General features: G+C 42.2%; 1 long non-coding RNA gene across 1 annotated transcript; it reads right to left on the bottom strand.

The window, feature by feature from the left end:
- Positions 1-2,582: 2,582 nt before the first annotated feature.
- On the bottom strand, positions 2,583-25,100 carry LOC133388302 (uncharacterized). The gene is made up of 3 exons (XR_009763725.1): positions 24,875-25,100; positions 2,919-3,006; positions 2,583-2,721 (listed from the first exon to the last, which is right to left on the bottom strand). It is a non-coding gene; the product is annotated as an uncharacterized LOC133388302 (long non-coding RNA).

The raw sequence follows: 25,100 nt of genomic DNA, 5'->3' as shown, positions 1-25,100 counted from the left end.
ACTTTTTTTTAAGTATTAATTTCCTGCCAAATAAAAGCAGTGACACCTAAGTAAGCCCTGCCTTAAAAAAGCCCTGCTTTTAAAAAAAAAACATTGGTGGGGGAGAGAAAGATTTACAACACAATCCTTTTCTATGTTCACTCAAAAGTCCCACTGATTTTCAGCACAAGCCTAACCATGTTTACTCAAAAGTAAGTCCTACTGAATTCAATGGGGTTACCTCCCAGGTATCTAGGATTAGCATTGCAGCGTTACTTCCAGAAAAGCTTCATATTGGGAAGGTTTGCAAAACAGGTTTTGAATTAGATAAATAAACTTGCCCTCTTCTACAGTCCAGTAAAATTTAAAGTTGTTTGACTGCTTAATTAGAAAAGTTTAACATTGCAAGATGTACACTTTTTAAAACTTCTGTTCAAAATTTATTTGAAAGATAAAATGTATAATATGCAGGGTTTTGCAAGTAATTAAAAAAACTTGCATGTTACACTTTTATTATAACTAAAATTGTTTACTGTGTATGCCCACAAAGATCCTGCTGGGATCTTCTGTTGTAGTGCAATCCTATGCATTTTTACTCAGAAGCAACTCCCAATCCTGTACAGAGAAAGTACTCTCTATGGTGCTGAATTCTTGACGTAAGACAAGTAGGAAAAGGAAACTGTTCTCAGAACTTGATATGGGGTTTAGATATTGCCTGGGGGTCAACAAATCTTGTCAATCACAACCCTGACTTCACTTATTGGCTAAAAACCTGAAAGGCAGGGATTAGAGCAGCCTGTAGTAACAGAAGTTGGGTAGGGGGGTTCTGACAATTTGATTTATATCTTTTGAACCAAACCACCTAAAAAATTATTTTTTAAAAAATGAAAGCTAAGAGTCTGGAGATTAAGGTGTCTCAACTGGAGACGTGGAGAAGACCCCCAAAAACCAGAGTCTCTGGGTGAAAACTGGAGACCTGGCAACTCTACAGTCTGCAGACCACAGTTTAGGAACCCATGTCTTAAATCAAGGCTATGGATTCAAAATAACTGTTCATACTGGTAATATATGTACATAAACAGCAGTTCTTGTCTGCTGGGTGGGAATGTAGCAGACCTTACCTACATGCCGTGTACTGGGCCCAGGAAATCCTATTGGCATCCCAGGCTGCAGGCTAGGGATGAAAAGATCTGTCAACTTATCTCAGTTTCTCATTTTTCTAATCTTAAATTTAGTTCTCCATATTTCTGCAGCAATTTGTGATTTTTTTTAAAAAAAATCCTCATGAATATTCCTCAGCATTTTAGTGCTAATTTCTCTTAGTAAATACATTTTTGTAGGCGGTTTTTACTAGTGTACACACTTTTTGCAAGCAATTTATCCTATGATGCATCTTTGTATGTTATTTTCACCAATATATTTATTCTGTACACACTTCCCCTAATATATGCATTTTTGTAAACATTGCTTGGTTGCAGAACTGCATCACAAAATTTGGAGCAGTCTGCATTTCGAAGGATGGCTGTGTCTTGGTTCTCACATTGTTTCAAAAAGTACAAACGTGATAGATTCGGCTTTAAGTGCAAATGGAATCTAATTTGTCCCCCATCCCTACTGCAGGCCTAGCTAAAGCATGTCCCGCCCTTCCAGCCTCCCAAGGATACACGGCAGATGAGAGGCTCACACCACTTGCTCTCTTATCCATCAAGAACGACATTGCTCAAAACATTGATCTCTTAGACTCTGTGCTTCAGCTTGCACAAGCCAAAGCTTGAAAAAACACATTCTGAGCAATGGCTCAGAATACAACACAGATTTTACTTTTAATATGTTTCGTTTTGTACCATTTCCTATCTTTGGTAAGCATTCTTTATTTTAGAAAATCCATTATTTTTATCTTAAAAAATAATAAAGAAATGTTATACAGCTCTGACCTCTTACAACTTATGGCTCAATTGTATTGTTACTTATATAAAGCTTATAGCTTTTGTAGTATGTGAAGTGCTAACTGCTCGGTAACATTGCCTCAAAATAAAGCTGTGTTCCATTTATTTTTACTTAACACAAATGACACCAAAGTGGAAACTGAAAAAGAAACTTCCTTTAAAGCTAATTGAAGGAGATCGTTTTTGTAGTTAGCACACAAACAACCTGTAGAAGCCTGAAGAAAAGGTTCAAGACACTCTCTTTTTGCCACCTTAGCTCCCTGCAGACAGTTCATTCAAAAAACACAGTCACTGGACTCAGATGGCACCCCAGGCGACCACCCAGCTCACCCACCCCTAAGGCCAGCCCTGCAAATAATAATCATAAATCTATGTTAAAACAAAAACCATAAAAACACAGTATAATGCCATAAATTATGGCAAAATAATTTGTCATCTCCCCCCCTCTCCAGCCATGTTTGTAAAATCCAGGCTGAATTAGCTTGCGGCTGAGCTCTTCCAAGGTGTCAGTTGCTTATCTAAATAAACTTGTTGATGAACTGAGCTCTACATTTTGTTGGCTGGGTGGTTGGTCCATCCATCTATCAGTCTTTTTGCAAAGCTTACTTCTTTTAATAGCTGGGTAATTACACCATTTAAGAAACTTCAGTGCAGAAACAAATACATGGCAGTCTTTGAAACTCAGCTCAGTATAGTAAAGGCAGCAAAGGCTAGCTGCACAAGGTAATTTTGAGCAAATGCCTTATTCCTTCTTCTATCCTTCTTCTGTGTCCTTTGTGCATTCCCCATTTTTCCCCTAGAAAGAAGGTTACATTCAGTGAAATCAGATCAGGCTGCTGTTTCTCCAAAACATGCAGAACAACAAGGACCTAGTTACTATCCAGTTGATAGCTTGATTTGGGGGACACACACACACATGCACGCACGCACGCACGCACGCACACACACACACACACACACACACTGACCGGTTATAAAATACAGTATAATCACCTGGGAACACTGGCAGAAACGACTGGTCCCTGATTTATCCCGCTGATGTTGAATTTGAAGTTGAAGATAATCCTTGGGATTTCTACATCTGGAAAGAAACAAAAATACACAGACCTACTGGATGACAAATGTCTTCTATCCTATACAGAAATTTTGGGAAAGGTTAAAGCAGCTCACATCAAATGACAACTAAGCAGTCACTCAAGTCTTCATTGGGTGCAGCTATCTTTAAAAATGAAAGAAAAATCTTATATCACAATGATATAAAATCTGCCAAACACCCTCCAAAATGATAATGCCTGTCAAGTCCACACTTGAGAGAATGTCCTGAGTGAGACTTTGGACAAAGAACATTCTTATCTGGACTTCATTCACTTGTGCAAACATGAACATGAAAATCCGTTGCAGGCACTACGCAACCACTGCACCGTGTCACTATACATTCATACTATAGCTAATAGTACTGGAGGCGTTATAGTTTATATATTTATGCATTACATTTATATCCCACCTTTCCTCCAAGGAGCTCAAGGTGGTATACTGTACGTGGTTCCCCTTCCTCTCCATTTTATCCTCACAACAACCCTGTGAGGTAGGTTAGGCTGAGAGGCTCTGACTGATCCAAGGTCACCCAGAAAGATTCATGGCTGAGTGGAGATTTGAACCCTGGTCTCCCAGGTCCTAGTCTGACACTCTAACCACTATACACTGGCTGTCTATATACAGATAATTATGTACATCTTAGTGGGAATGCCCCACAGTGAAAAAGATAGGGGATACAGTCACTGACTTCTGCCAAAATTTCACCATCATCATAATTACTATTATTGTTATTTAATTTATATACCACTTAATGCCAAATAGGCTTCTAAGCAGTTCACAAAATATAAAAATCAAGTTACACAAGTAATTAAAATATAAATATCCATAATTAAAATACACAATAAAACATGGCCACTAAGCTACAGCAAGAACAGGAAACTTGGGTATAGACCATATGTGACTCCTACAGCTTGTTCACCACTATGGACAAAATTACCTCAGACCTCCATAGAGAACTGTATTCATTGGACCACCAGTGTTGAAACAATGATCCTTCAACATCAACTTAGCTGGACCAGCCATGTTGTTCGAATGCCTGATCACCGTCTTCTAAAGCAGCTACTTTACTCCCAACTTAAGGATGAGCACCCGGCTTATGCTGGGGGGTAAAGAAAGGCCGGGGAAGGAACTGGCTATCCCACCCCATATAAACATTCTGCCTAGTAAACGTCGCAAGATGTCACCCTAAGAGTTGGAAACGACTCACACTATAACTGTGGGGATACCTTTTTTTAAGGATGGAAAATGGAACATCGGTGGACAGCAAAAGAGTTTTAAAGATGTTCTCAAAGCTAATCTAAAAAAATGTAACATGAGCATCGAGAACTGGGAAGCCTTGGCCCATGAGCATCCCAATTGGAGGTCAGCCATTATCAAAGGTGCTATGGACTTTGAAGAAGCACAAGTGCAGGGAGAAAGGGACAAACGAGCCAAGCGGACGGCACGTCAAGCAAATCCTTATCGTGACCATCTTCCATCTGGAAACCTATGTCCTCACTGTGGAAGGCTGTGTGGATCCAGAATTGGCCTCCACAGTCACTTACGGACCCAGCATTAAAGACCTTACCCTGGAAGACAATCTTACTCGGCCACGAGTGATCATCAATGAAATGAATGAGTATAGTGGCAAATTCAGAAGTGCAAGGTCCCTTCATCATAGTCACAGCCATACCCCTCCCCTTTTTTGTTGAATGAGATCCTTGTTAATGCCTTCCCCCACAATAAGAAATGTCAGGAGCCAATCAGCATGAAAGGGGAGCATGTTAGCTACTAAAAAGAGTCTTCCTTCACTCTGATTGACTCCAATCAGCAGGAAAGAACAAGAAAGCATGTTAGAAGACTCTTGTCAATGGCTAACACATTCCCCTTTCATAGTGATTGGCTCATTGGATGCTGAAGACATAGGGACCCTGCTCCCAAATAGTAAAGGGCGAGACCCCAGATGACTATACATCTGCATTAGTGAAGTTATGTATAGCTGAAAACTAGACGTTTATGCTCATGCGCACATGCAGAAACACACACAATTGTTTGGTATTTTAAAAATATAAAATGAAATAGGAACTAAGTTTTGTGGTCCTATTTCTTAGCAGAGATATAAAATTGCAAGCAGCAGAGTGAGATAAAACCAGTCCGCACCTTCCCTAGGCACAAATAACAACATACACAATCTTCTTAGGTAAAAGATAAAGAATATTTACTCACAACCTTCCATATGTTCAGAAACGTAGGCTCTAGCTTAGATGAAAGATAAAAGTAGAAGACTTAGCCCATCTTAGTCTTTTGTAGTGATGCTCTCAGAGGAGAGCATCTGCCGTGCGGCAATGGAGATCAGCAATGGAAATTATTCAAAAATCTCCAGGACAAAGGAGGAGGAAGCCAGGTAACTAATCCCACCCATTAGGAAGTTACATCATGGTAAACAGGTACATGGGATATTTCCCCAAATATCCCTTAAAGTGAACATGCAAGTTTGCCTATTCCAACAACAATCATTTCTACATAGTAATGGCTTGAAAATATGGGAAACAATGGCAATGCATTAACTCACCGAACAAGTAAAACAGGCATGGAATTCTGTCCAAAGGAAAGAAGGCAGGGTTATATCTTATGTGGAGACATTAGTGGCCAAAGACACAGTACAGATGTACTGCATATACTTAATTTGATTGCTACCTAGTAATACAGTTATGCATATCCCACTTGCTGAAATAGGGAGACGTTCCAGAGATAGCACTTACCCAGGTTTACTTTTCCCTTTTCTTTTTTTTAGCATTGAAGCCTTAAGGAGTTTATGTAATATTTGGATTTATGTACAAACAGAGCATAAGTGGAAGCAAACAGCATAGAACTTCTCCAAGCAGCAAGTTCATGGAGTCCACATCATATTTCTAGAGAGGAACCAAAGCACACACACACATCCCAAAAAATCTTCCTTCCAATCCAGAGCAAAGAGCTGCTTTCCTAGCTTTTTCAAGTTCATGAGCTGCTCATGGTAATCCCCATAGTAACCTCCCCAAGCAAGGTCCAAAAGTGCAGATACCTGGGTTGAATCATATATACGTATACATACATATGCTGCCCCTCAAGGAGCTCCAGTACATAGGTTAATACCCAATCCAATAGGACATCAGTCATAGTTTATAGAATAACTTCAACTTCTAAAATGCCTGCAGCATGTACGACTATCTGGCTGTTGGACAGAAGTCGTGGGTGTGCTCTCGGTGCAATGAGCTCCTGGCTCTCTGGGAACGACTTCATTTCCTTGAGGCCAAGGTGGTGGACCTGGAAAAGCTGAGAGAGGCAGAGAGGTTTGTGGAGGAGGCCTTCAGGGACGTTATAGCTGTGTCCCACTCCAACGATGATAGCTCTTCTGCTATCATGGAGAACGATGGTCTTGGGGAAGGAGAGCATCCAGCTGAGGAAGAGGGAAACGATCCCTTGGAAGCGACCCATTCCTTGGGGGATGAGCAGCTATCCTCTCGTGCCGAGGATATATCTCCAGGGGGTGGAGGGATCCTTGTAGTGGGTGATTCGATCATTAGGAACATAGACAGTGGGGTGTGTGATGGGCGTGTAGACCGCAAGGTGTTTTGCCTGCCTGGTGCGAAGGTTGCGGATATCGCCCGTCGTTTAGATAGTTTGGTAGACAGTGCTGGGGAGGAGTCAGTGGTCGTGGTGCACGTTGGCACCAACGACATGGGGAAATGCAGCCGTGAGGTCCTGGAAGCAAAATTTAGGTTGCTAGGTAGGATGCTGAAAGCCAGGACCTCCAAGGTGGCTTTCTCTGAAATGCTACCAGTTCCACGCGCAGGACCAGCCAGACAGGCCCAGCTTCGCAGTCTCAATGCGTGGATGAGACGATGGTGTCGGGTGGAAGGGTTTGGATTTGTTAGGCACTGGGGAACATTTTGGGACAAGCCGGGCCTGTACAAAAGGGACGGGCTCCACTTGAACCAGAATGGAACCAGACTGCTGGCACTTAAAATTAAAAAGGTAGCAGAGCAGCTTTTAAACTGACTGAGGGGGGAAACCCGACAGGAGCTGAGAAAGGTCCGGTTTGGAATAAACCTCCCCCCTGGGATAAAAACCAAAGAAATGATGAAATTTTAAAAGGGGTAGGCCTAGAAGTAGGCATTGTGAGAGCAGGGGCACAGGATATAAATTCAGAAGAGCAAAATTACCACAGGCCTAACCACAAGTGCCAAAGACACTTGAAGAGAGACACTGCTTACAAGTGCCTGTACGCTAATGCTAGGAGCCTCCGAACCAAGATGGGAGAACTGGAGTGCTTGGTCTTGGAGAAGAGCATTGATATAGTGAGCATAACCGAGACCTGGTGGAATGGAGAAAACCAGTGGGATACGGTTATCCCTGGATATAAACTATATCGGAAGGACAGGGAAGGACGTATTGGTGGCGGAGTCGCTCTATACGTGAAAGAAGGCAATGAATCCAGCAAGCTCGAAACCCCAAAAGAGGCAGACTCCTCCACAGAATCGTTGTGGGTGGTGATACCGTGCCCCAGGAGGGACTTAATACTGGGAACGATCTATCGTCCCCCTGATCAAAATGCTCAGGGAGACCTTGAGATGAGATATGAAATTGAGGAAGCATCCAAACTAGGAAATGTGGTAGTAATGGGTGACTTCAACTACCCGGACATAGACTGGCTGCATATGTGATCCAGTCATGACAAAGAAGCAAAGTTTCTAGATATTCTAAATGACTATTCCCTAGATCAGTTGGTCATGGAACCGACCAGAGGGACGGCAACCCTGGACTTAATCCTCAGTGGGGACCGGGACCTGGTGCGAGATGTAAGTGTTGTTGAACCGATTGGGAGCAGTGACCACAGTGCTATTAAATTAAACATACATGTAACTGGCCAATTGCCACGAAAATCCAACACGGTCACATTTGACTTCAAAAGAGGAAACTTCACAAAAATGAGGGGATTGGTAAAAAGAAAGCTGAAAAACAAAGTCCAGAGGGTCACATCACTCGAAAATGCTTGGAAGTTGTTTAAAAACACTATATTAGAAGCTCAACTGGAGTGCATACCGCAGATCAGAAAAGGTACCGCCAGGGCCAAGAAGATGCCAGCATGGTTAACAAGCAAAGTCAAGGAAGCTCTTAGAGGCAAAAAGTCTTCCTTCAAAAAATGGAAGTCTTGTCCAAATGAAGAAAATAAAAAAGAACACAAACTCTGGCAAAAGAAATGCAAGAAGACAATAAGGGATGCTAAAAAAGAATTTGAGGAGCACATTGCTAAGAACATAAAAACCAACAACAAAACATTCTATAAATACATTCAAAGCAGGAGACCATCTAGGGAGACAATTGGACCCTTGGATGATAAGGGAGTCAAAGGTGTCCTAAAGAACGATAAGGAGATTGCAGAGAAGCTAAATGAATTCTTTGCATCTGTCTTCACAGTGGAAGATATAGGGCAGATCCCTGAACCTGAACTAACATTTGCAGGAAGGGATTCTGAGGAACTAAGACAAATAGTGGTAACGAGAGAGGAAGTTCTAAGCTTAATGGACAATATAAAAACTGACAAATCACCGGGCCCGCATGGCATCCACCCGAGAGTTCTCAAAGAACTCAAAGGTGAAATTGCTGATCTGCTAACTAAAATATGTAACTTGTCCCTCGGGTCCTCCTCCGTGCCTGAGGACTGGAAAGTGGCAAATGTAACGCCAATCTTCAAAAAGGGATCCAGAGGGGATCCCGGAAATTACAGGCCAGTTAGCTTAACTTCTGTCCCTGGAAAACTGGTAGAAAGTATTATTAAAGCTAGATTAACTAAGCACATAGAAGAACAAGCCTTGCTGAAGCAGAGCCAGCATGGCTTCTGCAAGGGAAAGTCCTGTCTCAGTAACCTATTAGAATTCTTTGAGAGTGTCAACAAGCATATTAGATAGAGGTGATCCAGTGGACATAGTGTACTTAGACTTTCAAAAAGCGTTTGACAAGGTACCTCACCAAAGGCTTCTGAGGAAGCTTAGCAGTCATGGAATAAGAGGAGAGGTCCTCTTGTGGATAAGGAATTGGTTAAGAAGCAGAAAGCAGAGAGTAGGAATAAACGGACAGTTCTCCCAATGGAGGGCTGTAGAAAGTGGAGTCCCTCAAGGATCGGTATTGGGACCTGTACTTGTCAACTTGTTCATTAATGACCTAGAATTAGGAGTGAGCAGTGAAGTGGCCAAGTTTGCTGACGACACTAAATTGTTCAGGGTTGTTAAAACAAAAAGGGATTGCGAAGAGCTCCAAAAAGATCTCTCCAAACTGAGTGAATGGGCGGAAAAATGGCAAATGCAATTCAATATAAACAAGTGTAAAATTATGCATATTGGAGCAAAAAATCTTAATTTCACATATACGCTCATGGGGTCTGAACTGGCAGTGACCGACCAGGAGAGAGACCTCGGGGTTGTGGTGGACAGCACGATGAAAATGTCGACCCAGTGTGCGGCAGCTGTGAAAAAGGCAAATTCCATGCTAGCAATAATTAGGAAAGGTATTGAAAATAAAACAGCCGATACCATAATGCCGTTGTATAAATCTATGGTGCGGCCGCATTTGGAATACTGTGTACAGTTCTGGTCGCCTCATCTCAGAAAGGATATTATAGAGTTGGAAAAGGTTCAGAAGAGGGCAACCAGAATGATCAAGGGGATGGAGCGACTCCCTTACGAGGAAAGGTTGCAGCATTTGGGGCTTTTTAGTTTAGAGAAAAGGCGGGTCAGAGGAGACATGATAGAAGTGTATAAAATTATGCATGGCATTGAGAAAGTGGATAGAGAAAAGTTCTTCTCCCTCTCTCATAATACTAGAACTCGTGGACATTCAAAGAAGCTGAATGTTGGAAGATTCAGGACAGACAAAAGGAAGTACTTCTTTACTCAGCGCATAGTTAAACTATGGAATTTGCTCCCACAAGATGCAGTAATGGCCACCAGCTTGGATGGCTTTAAAAGAAGATTAGACAAATTCATGGAGGACAGGGCTATCAATGGCTACTAGCCATGATGGCTGTGCTCTGCCACCCTAGTCAGAGGCAGCATGCTTCTGAAAACCAGTTGCCGGAAGCCTCAGGAGGGGAGAGTGTTCTTGCACTCGGGTCCTGCTTGCGGGCTTCCCCCAGGCACCTGGTAGGCCACTGTGAGAACAGGATGCTGGACTAGATGGGCCACTGGCCTGATCCAGCAGGCTCTTCTTATGTTCTTATGTTATGTAAAATGCATTGAGCTTTATCAAAAGATTTCAAACCAGCTGAAATACAACCTTTAGCTTTTAATTAGAAATGCACATGATCTCATCACCTCATTCCCTTGCCAGAACAAGGAGAGTCTGTTAGTTATCCTGGTGCGGTGGCAGATGATATCATCACTCCTGCTCTGAAAAAAGCCTGGAGCTGTGCTCCACTACACCAGTCCCTATCATTTTAATACACACAGGGGAAATGAGACAGGGAGTCCTATGGTGCAGCACCCTTAGCTGGCAGGGAGGGGCAGGCAAGGTGTGTCTTCTTTCCCCCCCCCACCTTCACATTCCAGAGATTCACATTCCTTGGATTCTGTATCCAGAAACCATTCTCTGAACATCCTGGGTCATTAACAAGCAATTTGCCTGCCAAGGATATATAGTGTGGCTGGAATTAATAGCAATACATAGCATTTTCCCAAACCACCTAGTCTGCCACCCAGTTCTATAAATTCAGTCTTTTTGTGATTTTAAAATCATCCTCAGTAGGTTTAGGGTAATGTGTTCCTTTCATTTCCTGCTATTATCATCCCTTCTCCTTGTTCTTATTTATAATGTCTTTTTACCAATGCAGAGTAAGCATCTTGGCCTTTGCACATCAAAAATATACTACGACCTGGGAGACCAGGGTTTGAATCCCCACATAGCCCTGAAGTTCACTGGGTGACCTTGGGCTAGTCAGTGCCTCTCAGCTATTCATAGGGTCGCCATAAGTTGGAATCGACTTGGAGGCAATACACAAATGTCATGTTTAAAATCAGGATGCCTTTGGAGAAGGAAATGTGGTAGACAGTGTTTCCTCATAAAGGATGAAGAGAGTCTTATCAGGGCTGTGGAGTCGGAGTCATGGAGTCGGAGTCGGAAGCAATTTTGAGTTGAGTTGGAGTCAGAGTCGGAGTCGGTAGAAATGTACCGACTCCGGCTTCAAAATAAATTTTGATTGACAAATTTTTTAAAATATAAATTCAAAATGTCAAAGAAGCTTCCCATGAAGTCAGCTGTAGTTGAGCATTTCACCATAACTCAAGATGGAAAACATTTTGTGTGTCAGTGTATGACACAGGACCCAGATGAAGACAAATGCTGTGATGCCAAGATCAGCACATATTCAGGCAGCGATAAAAATGCTCCTATGAGAGCTTCCAATTTAAAAAGACATTTACAGCCCTTTCCAGGGCTGTGGAGTTGGAAGTAGTTTTGGGTGGAGTCAGAGTCGGAGTCGGACAGTAGAAAAATAGAGGAGTCGGAGTCGAAGGTTTGGTGTACCGACTCCATAGCCCTGAGTCTTATGCTGATGTTTGTTCTTCCTGAGGGTCTCAAAACCCTGGGAAACGTGTATAGTAATAGCTATACTGATCTGTAGTAGCAATCCATGAGGTTACCAAACTTAATCAGAAAGTTTGGCTAAACATTCTTCACACTCCCCGGGCTCCTCCTCCATCAGTGAGCCTACTTTCTCACTGTCATTATCATCAGCTGCTCCTCTCATTCTTCTTCGTTGCTACCATGTGTTTGCTTGCCAGGTGGAGAGCCAATGAGCAAGCAGGCAGTGGCATCCACTACTCCTCCCTCTCACCACCATTGTATGGGCCAGAGAGAGAGGTGAGTGAACAAACAGGCTGCAGTAGTGAAGAGGCCCCTTGTCAAAGGATTCCCTACTGGGGTGAGGGCAGATGCCCAACCATGCTGTCCCTTGACACCAGCCCCAGGACCCCTCAATATGAGTCATATTCAGAAATCAAGCAAGCAGGGGACAAGAGCGGACCGATGTCTCTACAATACTTCATCTGATAGACAACTTTTTCCCCTTTCATCTCCTAAGCTTCCGGTTTTACAAACTTGTCCGAGATTGTTAGGCTGTCAGCCAAGGCTATTCTTTCTATAGTTCAAGTGGTTGTAGCATGGGGGACAGCCACGTTTTTAAACATTGGCTTCCGCTCTTTCCCAAACTGATCAAGTGTTTGTTCTCACATAAAATCCATTTGCAAGGACATACAAATATACATTAGTATATATATTGATGCCAAAATAAATACTTGCCCAGATTTGAAATCCTGTTAAATTTGAAATGAAAAGATTGCACGGCATGTTTCTCTGATGCCAGCTTCATGATCTTGAGACATCCAGTTTGAATCCATCAAGCTACACTTCCAGTTATGTGCCACAGGCAGATTCAGGCTGAATTCACCTTATGTTGTGCCAAGCCCATGACCGTCTCCCCGTGGGCAGAAACTGCTGCAGGTTCCAATGAGCTGGGCTTTCCTCCTGGCCTTCATGCCCAGAAGCAATCTTGAGATGAGTTGCAGTAAATATTCACAAATATCCAACATTAATCAAAATGTCCAGCTTCATCATTCATATTTTGAATGTGAAATTCACCATAATAACATTTTGAAATGATGTTTAAATTTAAATGTTATATTTTGAGTATTTTAGTCTTGTTGGCATTTCTTGATTGTTTTGATTGTGGCTGTTATCAGGTATGAAATCACATAAGATGTCAAATATCAGATACAGTCAAATGCTGTGACCTGGCAACTATTAAATACTGTCAAATATCAAATACTGAAATAAAATATCATTAGATATCAAATGATCCAGATTTGAGCCCTGCATGGCTGCATTTCCTTTCAAATTAAAGTGGCCAGCTTAAGCATGCTTTTAATAGTCTGTTTAATGTAACATGCAGTTTGGGCTGGAGCTTTCCTGTGAAAAGGAGTTCTTTGTTGAAGACATCACTAATACTCTGTGTGCACCTCTTGATTATAGGAAATAGTAATAATATGCCTATGTATGTTAGTTTTAAAAAACTGTGTCAATTAAGTTGCTTTGTATCATCATACAGTATTAATTTATATCATCTGAGGTAATGTCATATTTATTTTTCTAGTAGATAAAAATCAGCTAAAAGCAACACCTGTGAACCTCATTTGCTGATAAGCTTAAGAACAGTGAATTTATCTCTGCATCAATCATTGCTCAGAATGTGAGCTGATCCTTTTATTAAATTAACCTTTGAGCTCTGAGACTCAAACAAATTATTCATGACCATCAGCTAACATGGTCTTAAATGAGGTACCAGATCTTTATCAACTGAGCTGAGGAAATGGCTTGTTTGTGTTTGCAAAGGAGGAAGCTCTTTTAACTTTGCAGGCTGCTATGGGGGACATATACAACTGTAACTAACAGCTTGACCACAGGCATTTTCCTTGTCTCGTGCCACAATGAAAGGGTCAAGAGAGCCATTTTAGCAGCATATGAGATGCAAAGCCTTAAGCAACTAACCAACCAAAGAGATATTCCAATGGTTGCCAGGCTACCTCGTATCAGTGGTAGAGACCAGATTCCGAACTTTAATTTTCTCCATAGGGTAAATAGAAACAATTCACTTTTTTGGAAGAAACTTAAGAGTGAAAGAACAATGGCTAAGCCTATAACCTATCCCTGGTGAGTCTTGTCCATAAAAACAAGGCTTCCATATCAAGGGATGTAAGAATCTGTCCATTTTGGTATCTCTTATTTTTCCAGTCTTATGTTCAGTTCACCCCATTTCTGCACCACTTTGCAAACCTTTTTGTTTAATATCTACATGAAAAATGTTCATGCATTTTTCCAAATATGCACATTTTTGTAAACAGTTTTGCCTAATATATGCATTTTTGCAAGCCATTTCCCCTAATATAATGCATATCTGCATGTTACTTTCACTAATATACACATTTTTGTGCACATGTTTTGCACATCAAAAGCATTTTGGGGATGGTGAACTGAATTGCAAAATTCAGAAACGTGTGGATTTCAAAGGATAGCTGTGTTTAAGTATTGGTTCAAATACTGCAAATTAGACAAGTTCAAATTAAGATATGGTCTGAAGCAAATTTCTCTCCCATCTGTAGCATCACAGGCGAACACACCAAAACAAAAAAGACAGCTTTGGAGCTAACCATTTACATTTTGGCAATGAGGGATACAAGAAAAAGAATGGTGGGAGAAGAGAGAACAGGGTAGTTGTCTACCCTAAAAATAATGCAGTACTTGCACATGATATTATCCCAATGTTAAAAAGTATGTATTTTTCACTAATAGTCAAAAAACCCTTCCCCAACGTACCTATAGCCAACAGATATTTCTATCAAACTTTAAAAAGCAGGGGAATTGGGCAGCTATAGTAAATGCACCAAGGGAGCAGGAGACCTGGCCTCCTCTCTGAAATATTGTACTGCCCTACAAATTTGTCAAAATGCAAACACAATTTGGGTTGGTCTTTCACAGTCTAATCCACCTCCCTTGTAGCTTGGAAGAATTTGGTAACATGTGCCTCTGAGCATATGGTGAGTGATGCCCACACACCTGCTATCACCCCAAGTAACAGAAACAAGACATGCTGTGCTGATCTTGTTTTAGCAGGGAGGAAGAAACAATTAAGACAGTTGATATAGTTACGATAGTCATGTTAAATACGTTTGATTTACTTTGCAATTTTAGTGACATTTCCTATAGTAAATCATTTAGTTTTGCTTCTGTTTCTGTGAATATGTGAAGTACAGCAACACTTTGCAAAATTTACACTTAAAAAACTCAAAAAACAATTGTGGAATAATCACTGACTATTCTGCAGAATAGTCTCCAGTAGACATGAGCAGTGTCTCAGTTTGCACAAGGTAAAGCAGTGGGAGGTGAAATATATTCTAGGAAAATTCTAGGTGTGTTCTATGTTTTTAATTGACCACACCCACTTTTCCTTAAGTGAAGTGGTTTAAGCATAGCAGGCTGAAAACATACATCTTGGGCAGGCCAAGTTTTTTTTTCCCAACAGCTAGAGTCATTGCTTAAGTAGCAACATATTGTAATCAGTCTGATTTTAATCAAACTGCTGTTTCAGATTCAACTGTTAATGCACCCAAAATAGAAACAGAATATAACCTCCAGTTTGAAATACAAAAGGCTGTCTTCACCATCATATGATATTGACCAATAAAAAGGCTTTGAAATTAATAAAAATACATTTGACACAGATTTCTAGGAAGAATAATGAAAGAAATATAATTTGCTAGGTTAGATTCTCTGTAGAAACAGCAGTAACACAGGAAAGTAGCAAAGTAAGAAGAACACCAACAAACATTAAAAAATGTAATTCTCCATTTTTAGAGATAGCAGGTGTTGCCACAAGAGGAAGGGGGAGGGAAGGAGATTGGGTGATCGGGCACTGGGCAGAGGGGAAGCCCCTTTCCTTTTCAAAAGAAAAACATTGTGAACAGTATCATTGTTTTTCAGGGTTTCCCCCAACTTTTTATTCTAGAGCAGACACATGTAGTCTCCCACTCAAATTTAAACTAAAGCTGTCCCTGGCCACATCCACACCAGACCTTTATTTCACTTTAGACAGTCGTGGCTTCCCCCAAAGAATTCTGGGAAGTGTAGGTGAAGGATGCTTAGAGTTGCTAGGTGTCGTATCCAGGTTGGGACTCAGGAACCAGACCAGTTGGTGAAAGCAAACCAGTTTTTATTAAAGTAATATCCAGACAAAGACTATGCCGTCTCATGAAGTTTCAGTACAACACATAACCTGCGACTTAGAAGATAGTTGACAGAACAAGGAACCACTATTCCCCCTGTCCCTTAAGAAGGGGGCAATCGAGCACAAATTCTCTCACTCCGCCTCAAAGTGCTCACATCCACACCCCTCCTCTCCCCCTTCTTTTGCTGCCTCTTTTGCTGTCTCCTTGTACGTGGTGAAGGGGGTGCCACTGCCCCCTCCCCTTCTGAGGACTCTGGTTCAGGTATGGGGGAAAGCGGAGGGGCAAGGCCTAAACCATCTGGCTGCTTCTCCTTGCTTTTCCCTGAATCAGGAGGAGGTTGGATTCCCCCTTGCCCTCCCTCCTTCTCCAACTGCTCTAAGCTCGAAGGGGGAGGAGGCGTGGGAAGCTCACGGGAAGGATGTGTGTCTGTTGGACATTCAAGGTCTTCGCTGCCAGACAGTTCTATCTCTGAGATTCCCTCCCCCTCCCCTGTGTCTTCTTCACACGGCTCTGGCCAAATGACCCCCTCCCTCTCCTCATCTTCTGAAACGTCAGGGCCCCAATCCTGCATCCTGACACTAGGAGAGGCCCTATTCCTCTCACAGTGCTACAATCCCCAGAAGAGGGGCTGACTGTTAAACCACTCTGGCCACTGGCACTCTGTCAGGGGAATAGGATACTCCCAACAACTCTCAGCACCCTTCACAAACTACACTTCCCAGGACTGTCTAAAGTGAAATAAAAGTCTGGCATGGATGTGGTCACCTGGTTAGCCAAGCCAAACAGCTGTGTGTCTGGCTTTTAAAACACTGACAGTTGGTTCCCAACATTATAATAGACTTCAATTTTAAATTTCTTAAATTAATTAAAAATGACCCATGCATTTTGTTTAACTTTTAAACTGCAAAAGATGAAGGTCAGAGTATGGGGCAAGATCAGTAATAGGATTACAGGTACTCTGTGAATATGGCTGATTTTTAATAAATTTCAACAAATTATGAGACCACTGACAGAAAAAAGTCCAACAGGGCTCCGGATTTTTTTTCTCGTTTTACACTTTGAACTCACGATTCTCTCTGACTGTTGTGTGTATCACCATGAAAACGTAGTTGTTAAGCAAGCATTTCTGAGCTCAGGACTATAAGTTTTGTAAGGTTTTATTTTGAAATGTGCCTATGGGAAGCAGTAAAATGGCTGCATAATTAGATTTGTTAGTTGTCTGTTATCCAAAGGTCTCCAAGCGATTTACCACACATTTTAGACATGTGTGTGTGTCCTGCACTCTGGGATGATCGAGAAGAGAACCTGGCCCTTCTCTGCATGACAACCTTTCAAGTACTTGAACAGGGCTATCATATCTCCCCTCAGTCTTCTCTTCTCAAGGCTACACATGCCCAGTTCATTCAGTCTCTCCACATAGGGCTTTGTTTCTGTTGGAAGTGGGGCAAGAGCAACTCCTGTTTTGTTCTTTTGTTTATGTTCCAGAAGGGAGATAGAGTTAGGGTCCTCCAGATGGCCAGGCTTAACTACCTTTACCTGTGATGCTCTGATTGACTTCCTTCCATCGCAGACTGATATGCTCAGGGAAGCTTATCTGCCCCTCCTCCTTCCGCCCTTTCCTTCTTCTCTTCTTCATTTGTCAGAGAGAGAGGAGACATCTTTGTCTTTGCTCTCTCTTCTGAGCCATGAGGGCAATATCGAAGTCTGGGCATTGTGCCTGCAACTTAGTTAGAACTAGGTATGTGTTTCCTATCTACTATGTATTTCTATAAATAAAGTAGTTTTTCTTATTTTAGTAGGTCTTAATTTTCAGTGATCCTAATGCAGGGTAAAAGCCTGCTGCACACTGGAACACAACTGGACACAGTACTCGAGACCTAACCAGTGCCGAATAGAGGGGAACCAATACTTCACACAATTTCGAAACTATACTTCTGTTAATGCAGCCTAAAATAGCATTTGCTTTTTTTTGCAGGCACATCACACTGTTGGCTCCTATTCAGCTTGTGATCAACAACTAACCCAAGATCCTTCTTGCATGTAGTATTGCTGAGCCAAGTATCCCCCATCTTATAACTGTGCATTTGGTTTCTTTTTCCTAAGTGTAGAACTTTATAGTTATCCCTGTTAAATTCCATTCTCTTGTGTTCAGCCCAATGCTCCAGCCTATCAAGATCACTTTGAATTTTGTTTCTATCTTCCAAGGTATTATATGTCCCTCCCAATTTTGTGTCATCTGCAAATTTTTTAAATATTTCTTGCACCTCCTCATCCAAGTCATTAATAAAAATGTTGAAGAGCACTGGGCCCAGGACTGAGCTCCGTGGTACCTTGCTCGTTACCTCCCCCCAGTTTGAGAAGGAACCATTAATAAGCACTTTTTGAGTACGACTCTGTAGCCAACTGTGAATCCCCCTAGTTGTTCCATCCAGTCCACATTTAGCTTGCTAATCAGAATATCATGGGGCACTTTGTCAAAAGCTTTGCTGAAGTCAATATATATTATGTCCACAGCATTCCCACAGTCTACCAGGGAGGTTTCCCAATCAAAAACTGAGATAAGATTAGTCTGGCAGGATTTGTTCTAGATAAATCCATGTTGCCTTCTAGTAATCACTGCATTGTATTCAAGGTGCGTCCAGACTGATCGCTTTAGAATCTGCTCTAGAATTTTCCCAAGGATTGATGTTAGGCTGACTGGTCTATAGTTTCTAAGTTCCTCCTTTTTGCCCTTTTTGAAGATAGGGACAACATTAGCCCTCCTCCAGTCATCCAGCACTTCACTCATCCTCCATGATTTCACAAACATAATAGACGGTGATTCTGAGAGTTCTTCAGCTAGTTCCTTCAGTACTCTAGGATGCAATTCATCTGTCCTGGAGATTTGAACTATTTCAAAGTAATTAGGTATTCCTTGACCATTTGTCTGTCAGTCTCAAGCTGCAATCCTTGAAATTCCTTGGAAGCACTTATACTTCATGTTCACCAGAGGCATCATAAACCTTATTTTGGGAGGAGACTGAGCAAACAAGGAATTGAGCACTTCTGCCTTTTCTTTCACCTGTTATGATTTCGCCATCCCCGCTGAGTAGGTCGACCGCCATTTCTTTTCTCTGGCTTTTACTATGGATATACCAGAAGAAAGCTTTTCTGCTGCTTTTAGCATCCCACACTATCCTCAGCTCATTCTCAGCTTTAGCCTTCCTGACGCTATCCCTGCAATTCTGTGCTACTTGTCTGTATTCTTCCTTTGTGGCCTGGCCTTCCTTCTCATTTCTATATGTGTCTTCTTTGTTTTCAGATCATCTTTAAGCTTTTTGTCAGACCACACTGGCTTCTTCTGCTGTCTTCCCCCTTTTTTCCTTGTTGGAATTGTTTGCGATTGTGCCTTTAGAATTACGTGTTTTAGTTTCCCTTTAGAGTAACTGCATATGGGCAGAGCTTATGAGTTTTTCCATAAGCATGGAAATTCCTGATACACACACACACACACACATACAAATGTATGCATATTCATTTGCATTTCACCTTACCATGCACGACACAAAGAAACACATATAGAACATCATTAAAAGCTGAAACACCATCACACACATACACATTTTCTCCTCCCACCCGTGTGTATTTTCCTCTTTCCCTCCTCCTCCCCTACTACTACTGGCTTTGGGCTGGAACATAAACACACATCTTACCCCTCTTTTGCCCCCCCTTTTTTTTTTGCTGCTGGGTTGAGAATATAATCCTTGTTAACAAAAAACAAATGGGAGGCCATGCAGCAGGAGAGACAGGGAGTTCCCTTCAGCCCAAGTTCTCCCCTCCCCACCTCCTTCCACTTTCCCTTGCTTGCTTGCTTACTCTCTGTCATCATCTCCACACTCCTCAGTCCTTTCTGCATGTGCCTTCTCCCACAATAATGTCCCTAGGAGCCAATCAGCATGAAAGGGGTGTTTGTTAGCTACTGAGAAGTATGGTGACTTGTCTCCTTTCACTCTGATTGGCCCCAATCAGCAGGAAAGGATGGTGGAGACATAGGAATCCTGCCGAGACCCTGCTCCCTAAATAGTAAGGGTCTAAGACTCTCCAGGATCCTGGATAACTACGCCGCTGCAGTTGTGATACATGTTTTTCATTTAAACCGAAGTCACTTAAAAGCTTGTTTTAAGAAAGTAGTAACAATGGGTTTATAGGAAGATGGGGGGGGGGGAGCAATCATACATCTTGCCATTGGTCCAATGCAGGTTCTCTGCCGGAAACCTGGGCAGCACACTAACAACAAAACTAGGGGCTCATCTATATGGGATCATTTCTTCGTAGCAAAAACACTGTTATTGATTTGCACCATACACAGTTCCTGCTCAATGGTAGCTGCCAATTGGTTTTTCCCATTCACAAAAGTAGACATTCCTCTGGGAAGGATTAGTCTTGCTGTTTCCTTGTACCCCAGCCCACTAATTATACCTTTCCACTCCCTCTGGTTGCTAGGTGACCGAGTGTGATCAGTCTGTTCTACCAGCTGCAGTAGGTTCCTTTAAAAAAAAATCGGAAATGGAAAACCTGTGTTTTCCCTGCCTATGGTTGGTAGGATACAGCTGAAATACAAATCTTTGTTTGAGCACCATTTGCAGCAACATAAAAAAGAACAGCAGAATGGACGAGAGCAGCTGGAAGTTGCTAGTCAGCCCACAGCAAACAAAATGAAAGGAGGGAGGAGGAGATAGTGGGTGTGGAGAGGGGAATGATTGACACACCCACCTAAAAGCATCGGAGCGAAGCAACTGCAACCACTAGAGAAATGGAGTGGAGACTTGTTTCTCCACTTTTTGTATTATCAGCGGATTGGGTTACTGTGGATTTACAGGGGGAAAACTGTGGTCGCTTCTGTTTGTCGATAATGTCATGTGAACCATGCAAATTTAACAAGGAAGTGAGTAGCTTCAAACACACAGTAAACCACCATGTTGATGAGCCTTAGGAGAACAAATTAAATACTTACCTAGAGCAACCCGAGATTCCTGAGTGAGGATGGGGAAATCACAATGAATACAGGAGATTTCAATGCCCCCCCCATGACTTCATGCTATTCTGTTGCAATAAACCCATAAACATGGATTAAAGGAGTGGGAAATCCCCTTCCACCATTGCTCCGGACCAATCTAAAATACACATACAGTTCAAAAGATTCCTATATCACACATCTATGAGCTCAGTCCTCTATGTTTATTCCATACTATATCCTGATCCAATTGCAAATGCTCATCTAATAAAGTCTGAATTCTGTTCTTATTCCCTCTTCAATGGTCAGATTGTTTTCTTTTCACTTTTAACAGGAAACCATATATAACAGGGATGGGGAATCTGTGCCCCTCCAGATGATGTTGGACTCCATTTTCTGTCGGCCCCAGTTTGACCCATGGTCAGGGATGATGGGAGCTGGAGTCCAGCAACATCTGGAGGGCACCAAGTTCCCAATCCCTGCTATACCATCGCTGTTCATTTTAAAAGTACCTTTCCTGAACTGTCTAGTATAAAGTATTTCAAGGAGTGAATACTCAATTCCATTTAATATAGATTAATGACCCTTTAACACTCTTTAGCCAATCTTTTGGGCTCAAAACCTACAATAAATACAGTGGTAAAGGGGTAGGTTTTCCCTGTATACATGAGATGAAGTTTTATACCCATGTCAGTAATTAAGGGCTTTTCCCATGTGCCCAACTTCTCAGAAGTCCCCTCCCTGCATAAATAGTGCCATACCTGAGGCCTTCCACGTATATTAATAGGTGCAGAGGAGGGGAATAAATAACTAAAAAGCTTAGAGCAGTCCTCCTTTTTAAAAAAATTGGGCTGATGTGTACTCCAGCATAGCAGAGCCGGAGCTTACCACCTCCAACGAAAATAATAAAAATAAGCTGGAACAGACATAGTGTTTAATGCAAAGGTGCTCTCCCAGTAAGTTTGATGTGGTTTGATCATCCACAAACACAACTGATGGCTCATTAAGTTAAACATCCGTTTCCTCCAAATGTATTGAGTCACACCTACTTGCCAGAGTGAGGTCTGAGATCAGTATTCTGTCTGGAAATGTGTGTGATCCAAAAGATGGTGGAAAAAAGGCGGTTTTCAATTCTGGCAGAGATAAAATCAAATTTAGTTGGTGAAAGCAGCCTTGCTGGTGTGGTGGCTACAAGGCTACTCTTATGCTTTGAGAGCAGTAATGTAATGGCAAATTCAGATGTGCAGGGTCCTTTCATGATAGTCATGCCACACACCCCTCTCTCGCAAGCCAATCAGTATGAGTGGCTGTGTGTTAGCTAACTAAGAAGAGTCTTCTGAGTGGCTGGCTTACCTCCTTTCATTCTGATTTGCTCCAGTCAGCATGAAAGGACAAGGACGCTTCTCAGTGACTAACATGCTTCGTTTTCATACTGATTGGCTCATACATAGGGACTTGGCTGGGACCCTGATCCCAAAAAAGTGACAGCTCTATGCCCCCTCCCTGCATCCCTAGATGTTTGTTTGAGAGCGGTTGATGTTGTTCTAGTAGTAGTGGGCTCCTACTGGGAGAAAGGGCAGGATATAAATTTAATAAATAAATAAATAAATAAATAAATAAAATAATTAATAAATAATAGTAGCCTTGCCTATGTGAGTGCTCACTCCCTATCTGCTCTTTTTGTAGACTTCTCATTAATATTCTGTACTCGCAAAGAAATTGACCATGTATGATTGCCTTGGTAATTCCTATTACTTGCAAAATTTGGGAGTATGAAACAATACAAACTGCACAATCCTGTGCCTGTTTACTTGGAAGCAAGTATCACTGTGTTCAATCGGGCTTACTTCCAAGAAAGAATACAGAGGGCTAAAGCCTAACTAATCTCAATAATGGTTCAAAAAACGTGGATGAGGGAAGAGGAAAGATATGAGATATGTCATAATCAATGTACATTAAGTGTGGATAGTGCAGCAATCACAAATACAATTAATGTGTTATCTGGGAAGTACTACACTTTCTTAAGAACAAAATATAGGGTCTCAGTGATGGAAAACTGCAATATCCCTGAAACAGACGCACAAGCCGTTGAAGGAAGATTCATGGCTACTGGTGTGCACATTTTATTCACAAAAAATGATATTAATAAAAGCCCAGCATATGAAAGCATAGAATATAAAGATTTGAACTGGAATATAAAGTGTTCGTCACAATCTCCTGTCTTTTCATACTCTCAGACCAACATTGGGAATATAATTTCATGATGGACATGAGTGCAATTTCCAGATGAGCCAGACTCAGTTCCCAGCTCCCAGTTCTGGCCCTAAACTGCATGCCATCTCTTGAACCTATTGGAAAATGGTCCTAAATATGCACAGAACCGCTGGGAAGGGCTGCAGCAACTTAGAAAAAGATCAACCCAAGATACATCTGCTTAGGAGGCTGTTGCTAGGAGTGAAGGCTTCAGATAAGACTGAACACCAGTTCTTCCACTTCTCTCTCTCTCTCATGCCACCCAACATAATTCTTTGTGTTTATCAGAAGAAAGTGCAGTCTTCCTGCTCATCCCAGTTCATCCTCCAGGAATGGTTTGGATGGGAAACCTGCCTCCGTATCTTTAATGTTGGAAGTGGGGCAAGAGCAACTCGTTTTGTTCTTTTATGTTCCTGAAGGGAGATAGAGCGAGGGTCCTCCAGATGGATAGGCTTGACTACCTTTCCTGTGATGCTCTGACTGATTTTCTGCTAGACTGATACGTCTTTAGGGAAGCTTATCTCTCTCTCCTAGCCATAGGTCAACTCCCATGCCTGGGCGTTGCACCTCCAACTTAGTTAGTTAGAACTAGGTATGCCTTTCTATCTACTATGTATTTCTATAAATAAAGTAGCTTTTCTTATTTTACTAAGCCTTAAGTCTCAATGATCTCAATGTAGGGTAAAAGCCTGCTTTCTTAGGTAAATGCACACACACACTGGCACACTCGCATTTCAGACCGCTGTTACTCTCTGCTTAAACTAATTTAGCACCACAACATTTAACACAGGATCTGAAGCCTTCAGCCTATACTGGCTAGTTCAGTCCACAAGGCAAGGAGGTCAAAGTCAACAAAGGCTTCCTCCAATTGTTTTAAAACAGGGTATTAGGTGGCACCTTGATGGGTCACAACATAATACTCTTTGCCCTTGACAAGGAGAGGTAGCTGCCTGCCTTTTGTGCAGAATTTGGTCACTTCTAAAGGGATGCAAATACATGATTCATTCCTGTTTTTCCTCCTGGGGTAGAAGGTGGGGGAATGATGCCATTTGAATTTGTGTCAGATGCCAAAATGTATTGGACCAGCCCCTCCCCAGCTTGTTTCAGAGCCTTTCTTCCCTAGGCAGTACTTCCACCCTATGCCATCCTTGTATATTTTGCTTGCCAGCACAACTTCAGCATCTAGAATAGAGCCAATGCAGGAACTGAGATGGGGAGGGTGAGTTGAGGCCTGCTGCGGACTCATCATACACCCAGCAGATACAAAGTAGGGTGCTCAGAAAAACCTCTCTCCCATTCACAAGTCACCAAGGCCACTGCCAATAGGCTCCATGAGAAATATGGGCACGGAAATAGATGGACACACACACACACACATTTCTTTTTATACGCTCCCCCCCCCTTGAAGCCCTGTGTGGAAACCAGGTGGGGCAATTGGGGAGGGGGGAATCCGCAGGCCCTCCCCCACCATCTCTAGTTTGGAAAGAGAAACTGAAATAAAGAGGCAGAGGGAGCCTTGTGTGTGTTTATATTATTATTATTATTTCTGATTAAAAAGGAATTCATTTCATCTCTCTGCCTCCTGCCAGGGGCTGAGGTGCCGCCATTGAGGTTAACGGTGCGGAAGAATACAAAAAAATTTCATTGAGGAGGATTATAAAAGTTACTAGCTGGAACATTAACAGAAGAGTAACTTGTAAAAAATGCAATATTACAATATTCACAAGGACGGTAGAGCGTGGTAAAGCTATAAAATTCAACATTAAAATTTTCTACGACCTAGATAACCTAGTTAACAAACATTGTATTGGAACTACTTTTTTGCAGAGACGAGGCAGACGTTGGCCGTCTGGAGTGCTTGTAGTCTTGGGGCGGACGGGGCTGCGGGCACATGCTTGGCTTCGGGGCTCCTCCTGTGGCCTGGAGCGCACTTCCCAGCGGCGCCCGGGCGTCAGCGGAGCCAAAGCGAGGCTCGGTGCGCGAAGAGGCGCCTCCAGCCAGGGCCCAGCCAAACCCAGGGGAGGGCGGAGCAACTGCAGGAAG

Source organism: Rhineura floridana, chromosome 7, assembly GCF_030035675.1.
Source record: "Rhineura floridana isolate rRhiFlo1 chromosome 7, rRhiFlo1.hap2, whole genome shotgun sequence".
NCBI lineage: Eukaryota > Metazoa > Chordata > Lepidosauria > Squamata > Rhineuridae > Rhineura > Rhineura floridana.
Note: the sequence above shows the minus strand (reverse complement) of the source record. Positions and strands in the feature narration are given on the sequence as shown.